Source organism: Lissotriton helveticus, chromosome 5_1 (genome assembly GCF_964261635.1).
Source record: "Lissotriton helveticus chromosome 5_1, aLisHel1.1, whole genome shotgun sequence".
Classification (NCBI taxonomy): Eukaryota; Metazoa; Chordata; class Amphibia; order Caudata; family Salamandridae; genus Lissotriton; species Lissotriton helveticus.
In genome coordinates this window covers 844,705,102-844,721,183 of record NC_136065.1, presented here as the reverse complement: position 1 = coordinate 844,721,183, position 16,082 = coordinate 844,705,102, and the positions used below count along the sequence as shown (strand labels likewise).

Here is a 16,082-nt window from a genome sequence, read left to right as displayed (position 1 = left end):
CCATTCTTTCTCAGTTTCTGATAAGCTTCTTTCTTCGTAAAAGTCAGTTTGAGTGTTCTTTTGACAATACCCGCATACGCAAAAGCAAAATTGGAGGTCACTCATTCTCCTACATTGCACCGAAGACATGGAACAACTTCCCTCAACACATTAGAGGCACCTCCTCACTTCTTGAGTTCCGGAGGAAGCTGAAGACCTGGCTCACCATACAAGTACCTTGGAAACACACACCTACAATAGCTTGGCTAGCCTCTTAGGTTATTAGTGCACTATACAAATCAACATAAAATAACATACTATAACAATGAACAGTCGAAGAAATGCACTAGATGTAGTCTGCTTATTACTATAATGTATATCTTGGAAGCACGTTATCAATCATAAACCTAAATCTTTTAGCAGATTTTTTATAGCAGTATATCTAATGTGTGTAATGTAAGTTTTTAATATAATGACTTACAAAGTCACAGTACTTTCTGACACAGGCTGGGACCTTTTACCACTAAATACTATTCTCCACAGCACCAACCAGGCTATAAATGTGTGGTTGTTTGGCTACGTGCATCGATGTTCCATGATGTAAAATAATACATTTCCCATTGACTAGTTAAAATTGAATTTATTTTTCATTTAAGACGTGCCTTATTAATTTATATGCCGTTACCAGGATGGTGAATACAATATTTTGTTCTTTTTTAGCCACGCCTTTGCGCCTGTCCCACTCTCGGAGACCCCACCCAGATTGCACAGGTTACAAGTACCCAGCGGAGGCGCCCTCAGAACAAAATGGAGTAAAAGCCGGAAACGGGGCTCGGTAGTTGATGCAGAATCGAAACCCGGTGCTTTCACCTTAATATTACGAAAGGCGACGCCACAGATACATAAGCGTCACGTCAACTGTGACCTGAAGGCTAGAGACGAGCCAATCTCAGTGCCAACCGTGGGACAAGGGGAACCTGCAGCAGAGCGAAACTCCTCTTACTTTGCATCAGCAGAAGCAGGAGCTGAATTTTCGCCATCCCTAATTTGCGACCTCTGTACCTACTGCAACTTGAACTTCGGAATTTACAGACTGGAGCCCGGAAACATGTTTAACAGGTCTGTACTCAGCTTAGGTAAGACACTTATGTGAGCGCTCGGCTCCTGTGTCTGTCCACGCAGAGAGAAAGACTTCGAAATAGGTATTTTGAAAGCTTATCCTATGACTCCATATCCTGCAGGACACTGTGTTTCTGTTTTTAGGATTCCATTAAAAATGAATACATTTTGGTTTACCTTAAATTCAATTAGTTGCGAACATGCACATTGCAGTCGTTTGTAGACAGGAAAACCAGACTGGGATATGGTGCCCCTAAAATGCGACTCATGCGAGTCATATATTCAGGGGCGTAGCTTGGTCCTTAAGATTGAGGGTGTGTGAACTTCAGACTTCAAATTTTCCAACAACCACGCTGGTTAAAATACATTATACTGGGCAACGTAAGGAGCAAGGAAGAGGAGTGTCGTTGTGAGGGGTAATTACAATTCAATATTTTGTAAAATTACCATGTGAAGACATTTAAAACAGAGACGAAAGTGTGTGCGTGTCATAGAGTTTCTGTCTGCACATGCATGTAAAAATCCCAAGTGTAATCCGACAAACATCTCACCATATCCAATTTACAGATGATTTACTGCAGAATACACTTATGGGGGGGGGGGAGGGAGGGGAGTTTGGGTTACAACACCCATAAACCCCCCCCCCCCCTGACCAGGCGTCCCGGATTTGCCCGGACCTTCCCGGTTTTTCAACAGTTGTCCAGGCAACTAGTTGGGCTAGTAAGGAGCTGTTATGAGATATGATGCTGGTTTTACAGAAATTAGATGTTATTTATTTTCTTTGTGCCTCTTCTGTGTTTCTATACTGTCATAATTTGCACTTTTTTGATGTAAATGTGTAGTCTTTCCTCTATTTTTGTGAAATGTCCCGGTTTTTGGGTAGCACAATCTGGTCACCCTACCCCCCGCCCCCCCTCCCAGTTACGCCCCTGCATATAGTAACCATAGATTATTGTTTTAAGGAAATTCCAAGCAGTTGTAATGAGTGGTAATGGAAAAATTCTGGTGGCCCTGGCTATAAGTACCAAAATGCAGAGAAATACCCTGAATTGGATTCGTGCATGGAAGTGGGAAGTTTGATGCCCCACTTGACTGTTCTGTGTGCACCAATAGAGGGACTAAAAAACACCCACTCGACTTTTGTCTGCCCTGATTCGTCTTCACTGTCTGAGCTTGTCGTTGCACTGGCACATTTATTTACCTTGTAGTGCTGCTAATGATATGGTTTGAAGTCAGTGGCGGCTCCTTCCTTTATGGCGGAGGAGCGTCGCCCCTAATAAAATGGTAATAAATACATTTTTATTAAAATTTGTCGCAGGCTCGCACTGTTACAGCGCGAGGGCAGGAGCAGGGCTGATTCGTACAAGTGCACTATTACTGAAGCCCCTGCCAGTGTGCAGCCGGCCAATCTGACATGTAATCCCCTGGCTGTTTCTCAGCCAGGGGATTACAGCCACAGGCCCGAACCTCAAAATGAGCACTAGGTTAGCCTTCTCCAACCAGGATTGGTTGGATTCACTTTGCACAAGGGAGGAAGTCTTTCCCGCTGGAGTCACTGTCGAGGAGTGCGCCAGGGACAAGTGAGACCACAACCAGAGCCTGCATGCCAGCAAGTGTAACGTTTATGGGGAGCTTTAGGGAGTTGCGCCTCGCCATATTTTATTGTTGCCAGCCGCTACTGTATGAAGTGTGAGATGTTCTTATTTGTCCGCCGCCTTCTGGTCCGATAGTTATGGTCTCGTGCGTCACAGGTAGCCTGAGCAAAATGGTGTCATATTTGGCAGACCCTTTCCGATGATGCTATTTCTTCGCGAGGACACCCTCATCTTCTCAAACCTCTCTGCTTTGAGCAAGTCCCCAGGTGTTCGCGTATAGTTTCATTATTTCATCTTCTCATTGAAACTTGTGGCATAGTGGCTGCCCTCCTTGACTTCTCATGATTCAGCATGGTGTTTCAGCTAGGTAGTCTTGTCTTGAGCACCAATCCAAACATAAGGGTCTCCCGACCCATAGTGCTGGGTGGCTTGTTTCTTTATGCTCTGGACAGTGTTCAGTAACTGTTGTAGAGGTTGGCGTCTATTTGTCGCTTGTTGTAGAGTCTTTTTCAAAGTCTGCATGAATCGTTCTATCATTCCATTTGATTGGGGCCCACAAAGATGTTGTCTGCCAATGTTGTAGTCCAGGTGATTTACAAAGATTGTTATTAGTGTCTGGCGACAGTAATGATGTTGGTGTTTTTTTTTCCGTGGATGAAAATCTGGTAGTGCTCACCCACCCATACTACTGTCAAGCTCTCATTTTTGGGCCTGGGAGTATGATTCCTCCACATTGACATACTGCACCTGGCTTGGGTACGATTGGTAGACAGTCATTCCCTTCAGCGGTGCTGTGCTAGGATAGCTTCTAGGCTCACCAGACTAGCATCATTGGTGAGTTTGATGCCCAGTGTAAGGTCAAAGTAATCCATGTTAGTGGTATGGTTTGCTCTCTCTTTGATCTCTTGGAATGCTTATTCACATGTTGTGTTTCTCTCAAACTCACACCCTTGCTTGGTGAGCTTTTGGAGAGCTTTGCTGATGGTTGCATAATCTTTGATGTACCTTGTGCAGTAGTTGGCTATTCTGAGAAAGGATCCAATATCACTGACATTCTCGGGAGCTGGGAAATTACTGAGAGCCTAGATTTTATCTGGGTCTGGTCACGTCCCTTTCTCTGAGATGATGTGTTTGTAGAATTTCAATTGCGTTCTGTGGAATTTGCACTTGTTTGTGTTGCAGGTTTAGTTTGAGCCTTAGTGGCACATTCAACAAATTCAGACCAGTCCTGAGTCTGTGTCTTCTGGGTGTCTCTGAACATTAACCTGTACTGTTCAGTGGTTAAGCCTAACCCATCAATCAGAGCACTCTTCAGGACCAGGTAGTTTCTAGAATCCCCATCACTAACTGTGAGGAGTCTGTCTCGGCCTCTACCTTCAAAGGAGAGCCACAAGATTGTTGCCCACTGCTCCTGAGGGATCTGCTGTACTCTGCAGGCCCTCTCAAGTGCAGTCATCCATTTGTGGATATCATCCCCAGCTTTGTAGGGGGGCACAATCTTACTCAGGTTTCTATTGTCATAGGACCTGTCTTTATCCTTAGGGATAGTGCTGCCACCAGTGGATCCTAATCCACTCCCTCTAGGCTGCCTTGCTCTAGCAAGTTTCTCTTTGGCCAGGGCAACTTCTAATTCTTGCTTCTGGATCCTAAGTTCAGCCTCTCTCATTTTGGCCTCATGTTCCCTTCTCTGAGGGCTAGACATCACTCTTCTGGAGTGACCATGAGAACCTCTAGAAGCTTGGGAGGTATTGGATTCACCTGAGTGATTCCTCCTCCTCCTGGGCTCCTGGTTAAGTCCACTTGGGGGTCTGAATGGGTTGGACCCACTTTCAGTCCCAAATAGGCTTAATTTAGCCTGGTTAAGCCTGCTGACTAGCACCTGACTATTTCTCTCATCATCAGACCCACTTTCTTCCTCCTCCTCCTCTTCTTCCTCTTCCTCAGGCTGAGTATCTCCAGTGCTCTGGTTTTCCTCATCTATGTGGATGACAGGGGCATCAGTGTTATCATCTTCAGAGGGAGAGCCTCCATCTCCAGTCCCTGAGGTGTCTGGTTTGGAGGTCTTTAGAGCTTCAGACTTTTCTAAAAGCTCTCTGAGTTGATCTGCTATAGGGGTAGGACCCGTTTTGATTCCTCTTAAGGAACACAGCTGCCTCAGTTCTTTAAAGTTAAAGATAGCAAATTTGGATGGTGCCCTTGGAGGGTCACTCTCAACAGAGATAGGTCCAGTGGATCCCTCTGCTCCAGACATTGCTCTAGTGTGGGTGGATATGTTGCAATCTACCTACACTGGTGTTTACCTACTAAACCTATCTAGTAGTTGTAGTCAGGGCGTGCTACTCCCTATCCTCTACAACAACTAAGTTCAGTAGAACTTAAGTATACTAGTCTTGTTTTAATGTACCTAACAGGTACCTGTATGATCTTTCAAATGATACTCTCAAAGATTGTAATGGTAAAACAACAGCAAGCTCAAATCCCAATCCGCTGCTCACCAATGTGAGAAGTTGGCCAGGTATATGCTGCTCACTAGTTCTAGTGATCACCTTGTACCATGCCAAGCAACCCTTATGATGATTGGTTGTAAGTCAACCTGATAGACCAGCTATCCTAGTGGTAGCATGGACAAAGCAGTCTTAGGCTAAACTCTGTAAAGGCATGTGAAGCAAGCTGTTTTACCATACACAATCCCCTTGAATACCAAATGAAAGGACACCACACAGATATATATTGAAAATATATATATATTTATTTCTACAAATATCCCCTATACTCTTTATGAGCACAGAAGCAAATGTGCTCAAACAAAACACAGTTTAAATATACAAAAGTTGCACAATTTTGATGAGCCCTAGGGGCCACCTAAACCAAATACTAAAATAGTGGTATAAGAACCACTATTGGGAAAGGAAAGAGGCCTAGGGCCCGGAGAATCGCTGGAGCTGTTCAGGGCTAGCAGTGATGAAGTCGGGAAAGGCCCGCGGGACTCAGGTGCAGCGCTTAAAGCGCACGCATGCACCAATGCAATGTCAATGGTGCGTACAAGTTACAAAGTTAGTGTTTAAGGAACCTTCCGATGGACCTACAAGGACAAAACTTTAGACCTAGGCACTAGAGGTGTGTACCAGTGTGGGAACACCGGCGTTGCTGAGTTACCTCACCCACAGGAAGCGGGTGCACAGGTGCGAAGTAGTGTCGGGTTTCGTCACGCAGGTCGATGGTGCCTGAAGATGAAGATGCTGCAGGCGGGTCGTCGAGGAGAGTTCCGGTGGGTCAAAGGGTGGATCTGAAGAGGTGAAGACCTGAAAGCAGAAGGGACAATGTTCAAAGTCACTAGCCAGTGACTACCGTGGACCCAGGATGGAACCAGGCAATGTCGGGTGCAAACAGGTGAAAAGGTGAAGATTGTCTCTGCAGCCACGTGGACACGAAGAGGTCAAGGACGTCCAGGCGTTGGTCACGAGCTGTCCCACGAAGGCTCTAGCTGATGGCGGTGTCGACTTCTTGATCGGAGAGAACAGGCCTTGGCTAATGCAAGCCACGCAGGAATCGATGCAAGCTTCTCACTCGGACCAGCAAGGTCAGAGCGGGTGCTCCTTTTCAGGGGAGCGAGGTCCAGTCTGGAGCAGCCAGACCAGCGGTGTTGTTCGTAGTTTTCGTCGCCACGATGGCCGCTAGCCACGTGGCAAGTGGCCGGGATGGCGCGTCGAGTGGCAAAGTGCAAAAGGGCCCCACGCAGATCGTGGAGACGCTGGGGGGCTGATCTTCGGTGCAAATGCTGCTCGGTGTCGGGGCTTCTCAAACCCCAAAGCACAGCGTCGAGGGTGCCTCGGGTGCTGCGCAGTCAGCTTCTCGGGGGTCTTTCAAGGGGTCCGATCCCACGTCTCTCGGTGCCTCCACGGGTCTCTTCTTTTCAGGGACTGTGGATCGGGCTCTGAGATGTCTGGGAGTCTGGGTCTTGTCAGGCTCTGGGCTCGGGCTCCGGCGGTAGGCGGCGGCAAAGCATACGTCGAGTTGCTGGTTGGTGCCTGTATTCACAGGGTGGTCACTCCTTGGCCAAAAGGGAGATTCTCTTCAGTCTTCTGTGCAGCAGAATGTCGAAGTCCAGTTTTCTTCTTAGTTTCAAGTCGAGTTCAGGATGATCTGAAGTCCTGGGACACAGCTCCTACTCTTATTCCAATTCTAGGGGCCGGATTACCTGCTAGGTCCCTCCTCTGGGTGGGACCAGGAAGGGGGGTGGTTACACCCCCTTTCCTTTGTCCAGCTTCGCGCCAAGACAGGGGCGGGAGAGCCCCAGCACCGGTTTGAACTGGCAAATGCACAGGGACACCTTGTGTGCCCCAGGCATGTCTGATTCTATTCAGCCCTGTCCTACCCAATACACAAAATCCTGTCTGGGGTGGTGCTAGCACCTCCCAAGGCAGGAAACCCTTTGTCCAAGTCTCCCTCGCTGGAAGGACTCCCAGCAGCAGGAGGTCAGACTTTTGTCTGTGGTGGCAGCATCCATTTTGTGATGCTAAGGCGCACGTTTAACTTTAACTGGGGTTCAGGTTAGGTACATGTCGTGTCCCTCTAAAAGGGTGGAATGCTACCCCCGTCGCCAGAACTGGCGAGGGGGTAGTATTCCAATTCGTATGACACCTTACTCGACATGTTTTGATAAAGCCAAACCAAAGTTAGCATTTAACCGCGAGGTTCATAATGCACTTAAGAGTATATGGTATGGCAGTATCATGGAACAACTAAAGGACTTGGTTCCGAAAGCTGCAGACAGGCTCAGCTCATGCCAGACAACCATCTCACATATTTCCAAGCACTCTGCCTCCAGGATTGATTAGGCCTTCCATAGGAGTGGCTGATAGGAACATGTGTGTCCATTTTGGGTTAGATATAGGCATACTATACCTAAGTAAGGGGTGGTTACACCGACTTACCCCAGCTGAGTGATCAGCCAGTTGTGTCAAATATGGAGGCCAGGCCAGGGGTGGCACAATACGTGCTGCAGCCCCTGGTAGGCCTTGGAAGCACCTATGCCCTGGGTACCTGGGGTACACTGTTACAGGGGCCAATAAGGTGAACCAGTTCCAATTTCGTAATGCACCTACTGTGCATTGGCATTCATTTAGAGAGAGAACAGCAGGCTGTGGGTCTGATTAGCAGGCCCACAGCCACATTAAGTCATAAACCAGTGAAGCAAAAAGCACAAATTTGGGGTGACCATAGGATAGCAGACCCTACTCTCCTACACAACCCCCCCCCCCCCCAAACGCAGGGACATTAGACTAACCTTGACCATTTGTGTCTCCATGTTCTAAGTGGAAAACCTGGAGAGACCATCTGCATTACCATGGTCAGTCCCTGGGCGGTGCTCCACTGTAAAGTCCATCCCCTGTAGGGAAATGGACCACCTGAGCAGTTTGGGGTTTTCACCCTTCATCTGATTAAGCCATAAGAGGGGCTTATGGTCGGTCTGAATCTTGAAGTGAGTGCCAAACAAGTATGGTCTCAACTTCTTCAGGGCCCACACCACAGCAAAGGCCTCCCTCTCAATGGCTGACCAACGTTTCTCTCTGGGGGTCAGCCTTCTGCTAATAAAAGCAATGGGCTGGTCTTGACCATCTACATTAAGTTGTGAAAGCACAGCTCCCACTCCCACTCCCAACTCAGAAGCATCTTTTTGGACAATGAACTCTCTTGAGTAGTCAGGACTCTTCAGGATAGGTGCAGAGCATATGGCCTTCTTCGGGTCATCAAATGCCTTTTGACAGTTTACTGTCCACTGAACCTTTTTGGGCATCTTCTTGGATGTCAGATCATTAAGAGGAGTCACAATGGACCCATAGTTCTTAACAAACTTCCTGTAGTACCCAGTCAGGCCCAAGAAAGCTCCGACCTGAGTCTGGGTAGTTGGAGGGGACCAGTCCTTTATGGTCTGGACCTTACTCTCCAGTGGTTGAACCTGGCCTCCACCTACAAGGTGGCCCAAGTATACAACTTTACTCTGCCCTATCTGGCCCTTGGTTGTCTTGATAGTGAGGCCTGCCTTTTGCAGAGCTTCTAGCACTTCCTTCAGGTGGACCAGGTGATCCTCCCAGGTGGAGCTAAAGACAGCAATATCATCCAGATATGCTGCGCAAAAGTCATCCAACCCAGTAAGGACTTGATTCACCAACCTTTGGAAGGTGGCAGGTGCATTTTTCAAACCAAAGGGCATCACCACAAATTGGTAATGCCCACCTGGGGTAGAAAATGCGGTCTTGGCTTTAGCCTCCTGAGCTAACCTGATTTGCCAGTAGACAGCTGTCAAGTCAAATGTGCTCAAATACTTGGCAGAAGCCAATTTGTCTATGAGCTCATCTGCCCCTGGAATAGGGTGTGCATCTGTCCTGGTGACAGCATTGAATCCTCTGTAATCCACACAGAACCTCATCTCTCTCTTTACATCTTTGGTGTGAGGTTTGGGGACCACAGCCACTGGGCTAGCCCAGGGGCTCTCTGAAGGCTCAATGACACCTAATTCCAGCATCTTTTGCACCTCAGTCTTGATACAATCTCTGACATGGTCAGGTTGCCTGTAAATCTTGTTTTTCACAGGAAGACTGTCACCAGTGTCCACCACATGGGTACACCAGTTAGTCTGACTGGGTGTCAGGGAGAACATATGTCGATATGACTGCAGAACTTGTCTACAGTGGATTTTGCTGATGTTCAGTGAGGCTGCCATCTAAGGCCACACCATCAACTGAGCCATCCTCAGGGTTCTGAGTCAGCAGGTCTGGGAGAGGGTCACTCTCTTCCTCCTGCCCCTCATCTGTAGCCATGAGCAAGCCCATGCCTGCCCTGTCAACATATGCTTTCAGCCTGTTAACATGGAGCACCCTGTGGGGGCTCCTAGGAGTTCCTAGGTCCACCAAGTAGGTAACCTCTCCCTTCTTTTCAATGGCAGTATGGGGTCCAAACCATTTGTCTTGGAGTGATGCTGGGGCCACTGGCTCCAACACCCATACTTTCTGTCCAGGCTGGTATTCAGTCAAGACAGCCTTTTGGTCATGCCAAGCTTTCTGTAATTCTTGGCTAGCCTCAAGGTTTTTTGATGCCTTCTCCATGTACTCAGCCATCCTGGAGCGGAGACCAAGTACATAGTCCACTATGTCTTGCTTGGGCTTTTTGAGAGGTAACTCCCATCCTTCCCTCACCAAACACGGGGGTCCTCTTACAGGGTGCCCAAACAACAATTCAAAGGGGCTGAAGCCAACCCCCTTTTGTGGGACCTCTCTGTAAGCAAACAGAAGGCAGGGTAGAAGATGTCCCATCTTCGCCTGAGCTTTTCTGGTAATCCTTTGATCATACCCTTTAGGGTCTTGTTAAATCTTTCAACAAGCCCATTGCATTGTGGATGATAGGGAGTGGTGAACTTGTAGTTGACACCACATTCCTCCCACATAGCTGTTAAGTATCCTGACATGAAGTTGGCACCTCTATCAGATACTACCTCCTTAGGAAATCCCACTCTGGAGAAAACTCCAAGTAAGGCCCTGGCCACAACAGGAGCTGTTGTGGTCCTAAGTGGAATTGCCGCTGGGTACCTGGTGGCATGGTCCACCACCACCAGTATGAATCTGTGCCCAGATGCTGTAGGGGGATCCATTGGACCTACAATGTCAATCCCCACTCTTTCAAAGGGGACCCCCACCGCAGGTATTGGTATCAAGGGGGCCTTTGTGGTACCACCTGCTTTGCCACTGACTTGGCAGGTTACACAGGAGCGACAAAACTCATTTGTATCTTCAGACATGTGAGGCCAGTGAAAGTGAGAGACAAGCCTGTCCCAAGTCTTATTCTGGCCTAGGTGACCTGCTAGGGGAATATCATTGGCCAAGGTAAGAAGGAAGCCCCTAAATTGCAGAGGTATGACCAACCTCCTGGTTGTACCAGGCTTGGGGTCTCTACCATCTGAATAAAGGAGCCCATCCTCCTAATATACTTTATGGGTACCTTGAGCATTCCCAGCAGCCTCAGCAGCAGCCTGCTGTCTGAGGGGTTCAAGAGAAGGACAGGTTAACTGAGCCTGCCCCAAGTCTGCCCTAGAAGGTCCCCCTGTCCCCAGAAACTCAACCTGATCAGGTTCAAGTTCTTCAGGGACAGTTCCTTCAGGGGTCTCAAGATCATCTTACTGTGAAGGCTGATCCTCACTTGTAGGCAGTTGGGAAGGCACAGCCTTTACCCTCCTGTTCCTTGTCTTGGAAGGTGCTTGGTCCATTGTTCCAGGATCCAAGACCTGAGGTTCAGAGAGGCACTTTTTAGCCTGTGAGCTGGTCACAGCAAGGACATGTGATGATATCCCTAACATCTCTGCATGAGTCCTGTACTCAACTTCTGACCATAGAGAGCTCTCCAGGTCATTGCCCAACAAACATTCAACTGGGAGATCAGCACTAACCACAACTCTTTTTAGGCCAGTTACCCCTCCCCTGGAAAAGTTAACAATTGCCACACTATGTGTAGTAGTGACATTGCTGGCATTGGTCACCAGGTAATTATCACCTGGTATGTATTGTCCAGGGTCCACAAAGCTAGGTGTCACCATGGTGACACTGGCACATGTGTCCCTGTATGCTTGAGCCACTTTTTCATTAACCAAAGGCGTCTGCCTGTACTTGCCCAGATTACTGGGACTGACAGTAGTGGACAAATCAATTTCTCCATCACAAATCAGAACAGCCTGTGTAGGGGTTCTGACTAGGCCAGAATCTCCCTCAGTTCCCAAGGTGATACCCACTACCTTCTTAGTTTGTGGACCAACACTGCTAACTGTACTAGTGGGTGCAGGTGCCTTAGGGGCTGCAGTGTTGGGGGCTCCACCCTTTTTACAATCACTTGTCCAGTGAGAGGTGTTTTTACAGATACTACACCAGGGTTTTCTTTGACCTTCTTTCTTCTTCTTCTTGGAAGTTTGGGACCCACCCTCAGTATTAGTTTGGGGCCCTGTTGAAGACTTCTGGTCTTTAGCTTTCTGCTCCCCACCCTTCTGGTCTGTTTTCTTTTGGTCACCACCCTGGTTCTGGTTCTAGTTCTTTTGCTTAACTCTGGTTCTAACCCATTTGTCTGCCCTCTTTCCCAATTCTTGGGGAGAGGTTAGATCTGAGTCAACCAAATGTTGATGCAACTGCTGGTTCTGACAGTTATTTAAAATCTGTTCTCTCATAAGCAAATTGTACAATGCTTCATAGTCTGTAACCTTACTTCCCAGCAACCAGCCCTCCAGAGCCTTAGTGGCGCATTCAACAAATTCAGACCAGTCCTGAGTCTGTGTCTTCTGGGTGTCTCTGAACATTAACCTGTACTGTTCAGTGGTTAAGCCTAACCCATCAATCAGAGCACTCCTCAGGACCAGGTCGTTTCTAGAATCCCCATCACTAACTGTGAGGAGTCTGTCTCGGCCTCTACCTTCAAAGGAGAGCCACAAGATTGTTGCCCACTGCTCCTGAGGGATCTGCTGTACTCTGCAGGCCCTCTCAAGTGCAGTCATCCATTTGTGGATATCATCCCCAGCTTTGTAGGGGGGCACAATCTTACTCAGGTTTCTATTGTCATAGGACCTGTCTTTATCCTTAGGGATAGTGCTGCCACCAGTGGATCCTAATCCACTCCCTCTAGGCTGCCTTGCTCTAGCAAGTTTCTCTTTGGCCAGGGCAACTTCTAATTCTTGCTTCTGGATCCTAAGTTCAGCCTCTCTCATTTTGGCCTCATGTTCCCTTCTCTGAGGGCTAGACATCACTCTTCTGGAGTGACCATGAGAACCTCTAGAAGCTTGGGAGGTATTGGATTCACCTGAGTGATTCCTCCTCCTCCTGGGCTCCTGGTTAAGTCCACTTGGGGGTCTGAATGGGTTGGACCCACTTTCAGTCCCAAATAGGCTTAAGTTAGCCTGGTTAAGCCTGCTGACTAGCACCTGACTATTTCTCTCATCATCAGACCCACTTTCTTCCTCCTCCTCCTCTTCTTCCTCTTCCTCAGGCTGAGTATCTCCAGTGCTCTGGTTTTCCTCATCTATCTGGATGACAGGGACAGGGGCATCAGTGTTATCATCTTCAGAGGGAGAGCCTCCATCTCCAGTCCCTGAGGTGTCTGGTTTGGAGGTCTTTAGAGCTTCAGACTTTTCTAAAAGCTCTCTGAGTTGATCTGCTATAGGGGTAGGACCCGTTTTGATTCCTCTTAAGGAACACAGCTGCCGCAGTTCTTTAAAGTTAAAGATAGCAAATTTGGATGGTGCCCTTGGAGGGTCACTCTCAACAGAGATAGGTCCAGTGGATCCCTCTGCTCCAGACATTGCTCTAGTGTGGGTGGATATGTTGCAATCTACCTACACTGGTGTTTACCTACTAAACCTATCTAGTAGTTGTAGTCAGGGTGTGCTACTCCCTATCCTCTACAACAACTAAGTTCAGTAGAACTTAAGTATACTAGTCTTGTTTTAATGTACCTAACAGGTACCTGTATGATCTTTCAAATGATACTCTCAAAGATTGTAATGGTAAAACAACAGCAAGCTCAAATCCCAATCCGCTGCTCACCAATGTGAGAAGTTGGCCTGGTATATGCTGCTCACTAGTTCTAGTGATCACCTTGTACCATGCCAAGCAACCCTTATGATGATTGGTTGTAAGTCAACCTGATAGACCAGCTATCCTAGTGGTAGCATGGACAAAGCAGTCTTAGGCTAAACTCTGTAAAGGCATGTGAAGCAAGCTGTTTTACCATACACAATCCCCTTGAATACCAAATGAAAGGACACCACACAGATGTATATTGAAAATATCTATATACTTATTTCTACAACTATCCCCTATACTCTTTATGAGCACAGAAGCAAATGCGTTAAAACAAAACACAGTTTAAATATACAAAAGTTGCACAATTTGGATGAGCCCTAGGGGCCACCTAAACCATATACTAAAATAGTGGTATAAGAACCACTATTGGGAAAGGAAAGAGGCCTAGGGCCTGGGGAATCTCTGGAGCTGTTCGGGACTAGCAGTGATGAAGTCGGGAAAGGCCCGTGGGACTCGGGTATAGCGCTTAAAGCGCACGCATGCACCAATGCAATGTCAATGGTGCGTAAAAGTTACAAAGTTAGAGTTTAAGGAACCTTCCGATGGACCTACAAGGACAAAACTTTAGACCTAGGCACTAGAGGTGTGTACCAGTGTGGGAACACCGGCGTTGCTGAGTTACCTCACCCACAGGAAGCGGGTGCACAGGTGCGAAGTAGTGTCGGGTTTCGTCACGCAGGTCGATGGTGCCTGAAGATGAAGATGCTGCAGGTGGGTCGTCGAAGAGAGTTCCGGTGGATCCAAGGGTGGATCTGAAGAGGTGAAGACCTGAAAGCAGAGGGGACAATGTTCAAAGTCACTAGCCAGTGACTACCGTGGAACCAGGATGGAACCAGGCAATGTCGGGTGCAAACAGGTGAAAAGGTGAAGATTGTCTCTGCAGCCACGTGGACACAAAGAGGTCAAGGACGTCCAGGCGTTGGTAACGGGCTGTCCCACGAAGGCTCAGGCTGATGGCCGTGTCGGCTTCTTGATCGGAGCAAACAGGCCTTGGCTAATGCAAGCCACGCAGGAATCGATGCAAGCTTCTCACTTGGACCAACAAGGTCAGAGCGGGTGCTCCTTTTCAGGGGAGCGAGGGCCAGTCTGGAGCAACCAGACCAGTGGTGTTGTTCGTAGTTTTCGTCGCCAAGATGGCCGCTAGCCACGTGGCAAGTGGCCGGGATGGCGCGTCGAGTGGCAAAGTGCAAAAGGGCCCCACGCAGATCGTGGAGACGCTGGGGGGCTGATCTTCGGTGCAAATGCTGCTCGGTGTTGGGGCTTCTCAAACCCCAAAGCACAGCGTCGAGGGTGCCTCGGGTGCTGCGCAGTCAGCTTCTCGGGGGTCTTTCAAGGGGTCCGGTCCCACGTCTCGGTGCCTCCACGGGTCTCTTCTTTTCAGGGACTGTGGATCGGGCTCTGAGATGTCTGGGAGTCTGGGTCTTGTCAGGCTCTGGGCTCGGGCTCCGGCGGGAGGCAGCGGCAAAGCAGACGTCGAGTTGCTGGTTGGTGCCTGTATTCACAGGGTGGTCACTCCTTGGCCACAAGGGAGATTCTCTTCAGTCTTCTGTGCAGCAGAATGTCGAAGTCCAGTTTTCTTCTTAGTTTCAAGTCGAGTTCAGGATGATCTGAAGTCCTGGGACACAGCTCCTACTCTTATTCCAATTCTAGGGGCCGGATTACCTGCTAGGTCCCTCCTCTGGGTGGGACCAGGAAGGGGGGTGGTTACACCCCCTTTCCTTTGTCCAGCTTCGCGCCAAGACTGGGGCTGGAGAGCCCCAGCACCGGTTTGAACTGGCAAATGCACAGGGACACCTTGTGTGCCCCAGGCATGTCTGATTCTATTCAGCCCTGTCCTACCCAATACACAAAACCCTGTCTGGGGTGGTGCTAGCACCTCCCAAGGCAGGAAACCCTTTGTCCAAGCCTCCCTCGCTGGAAGGACTCCCAGCAGCAGGAGGTCAGACTTGTGTCTGTGGTGGCAGCATCCATTTTGTGATGCTAAGGCGCACGTTTAACTTTAACCGGGGTTCAGGTTAGGAACATGTCGTGTCCCTCTAAAAGGGTGGAATGCTACCCCCGTCGCCAGAACTGGCGAGGGGGTAGTATTCCAATTCGTATGACACCTTACTCGACATGTTTTGATAAAGCCAAACCAAAGTTAGCATTTAACCACAAGGTTCATAATGCACTTAAGAGTATATGGTATGGCAGTATCATGGAACAGCTAAAGGACTTGGTTCCGAAAGCTGCAGACAGGCTCAGCTCATGCCAGACAACCATCTCACATATTTCCAAGCACTCTGCCTCCAGGATTGATGAGGCCTTCCATAGGAGTGGCTGATAGGAACATGTGTGTCCATTTTGGGTTAGATATAGGCATACTATACCTAAGTAAGGGGTGGTTACACCGACTTACCCCAGCTGAGTGATCAGCCAGTTGTGTCAAATATGGAGGCCAGGCCAGGGGTGGCACAATACGTGCTGCAGCCCCTGGTAGGCCTTGGAAGCACCCATGCCCTGGGTACCTGGGGTACACTGTTACAGGGGCCAATAAGGTGAACCAGTTCCAATTTCGTAATGCACCTACTGTGCATTGGCATTAATTTAGAGAGAGAACAGCAGGCTGTGGGTCTGATTAGCAGGCCCACAGCCACATTAAGTCATAAACCAGTGAAGCAAAAAGCAAAAATTTGGGGTGACCATAGGATGGCAGACCCTACTCTCCTTCAGCAGCAACCCCCCCTCCCCCAGCGCCTTGAGACCCTTGCGGATATGTAGTGCGCTTTACAAATGC

At 48.6% G+C, this 16,082-nt stretch overlaps 2 protein-coding genes across 4 annotated transcripts in view; one reads left to right on the top strand and one right to left on the bottom strand.

The window, feature by feature from the left end:
• LOC144754957 (uncharacterized) overlaps window positions 1–16,082 on the bottom strand; it is a 353,897-nt gene that overhangs the window by 92,643 nt on the left and 245,172 nt on the right. The window lies entirely within an intron of this gene.
• LOC144754956 (uncharacterized) overlaps window positions 1–16,082 on the top strand; it is a 250,054-nt gene that overhangs the window by 46,049 nt on the left and 187,923 nt on the right. Inside the window, exon 3 of one of the 3 annotated variants that reach the window (XM_078643317.1) lies at window positions 700–1,098. The exons of 1 other annotated variant lie outside the window; for it this stretch is intronic. The gene's annotated coding sequence lies outside the window, so the exon portion shown is untranslated. Of the gene's footprint in view, window positions 1–699; window positions 1,099–1,122; window positions 1,182–16,082 lie in introns of those variants that run through there. One more of the 3 variants, XM_078643319.1, reaches the window with a different exon arrangement.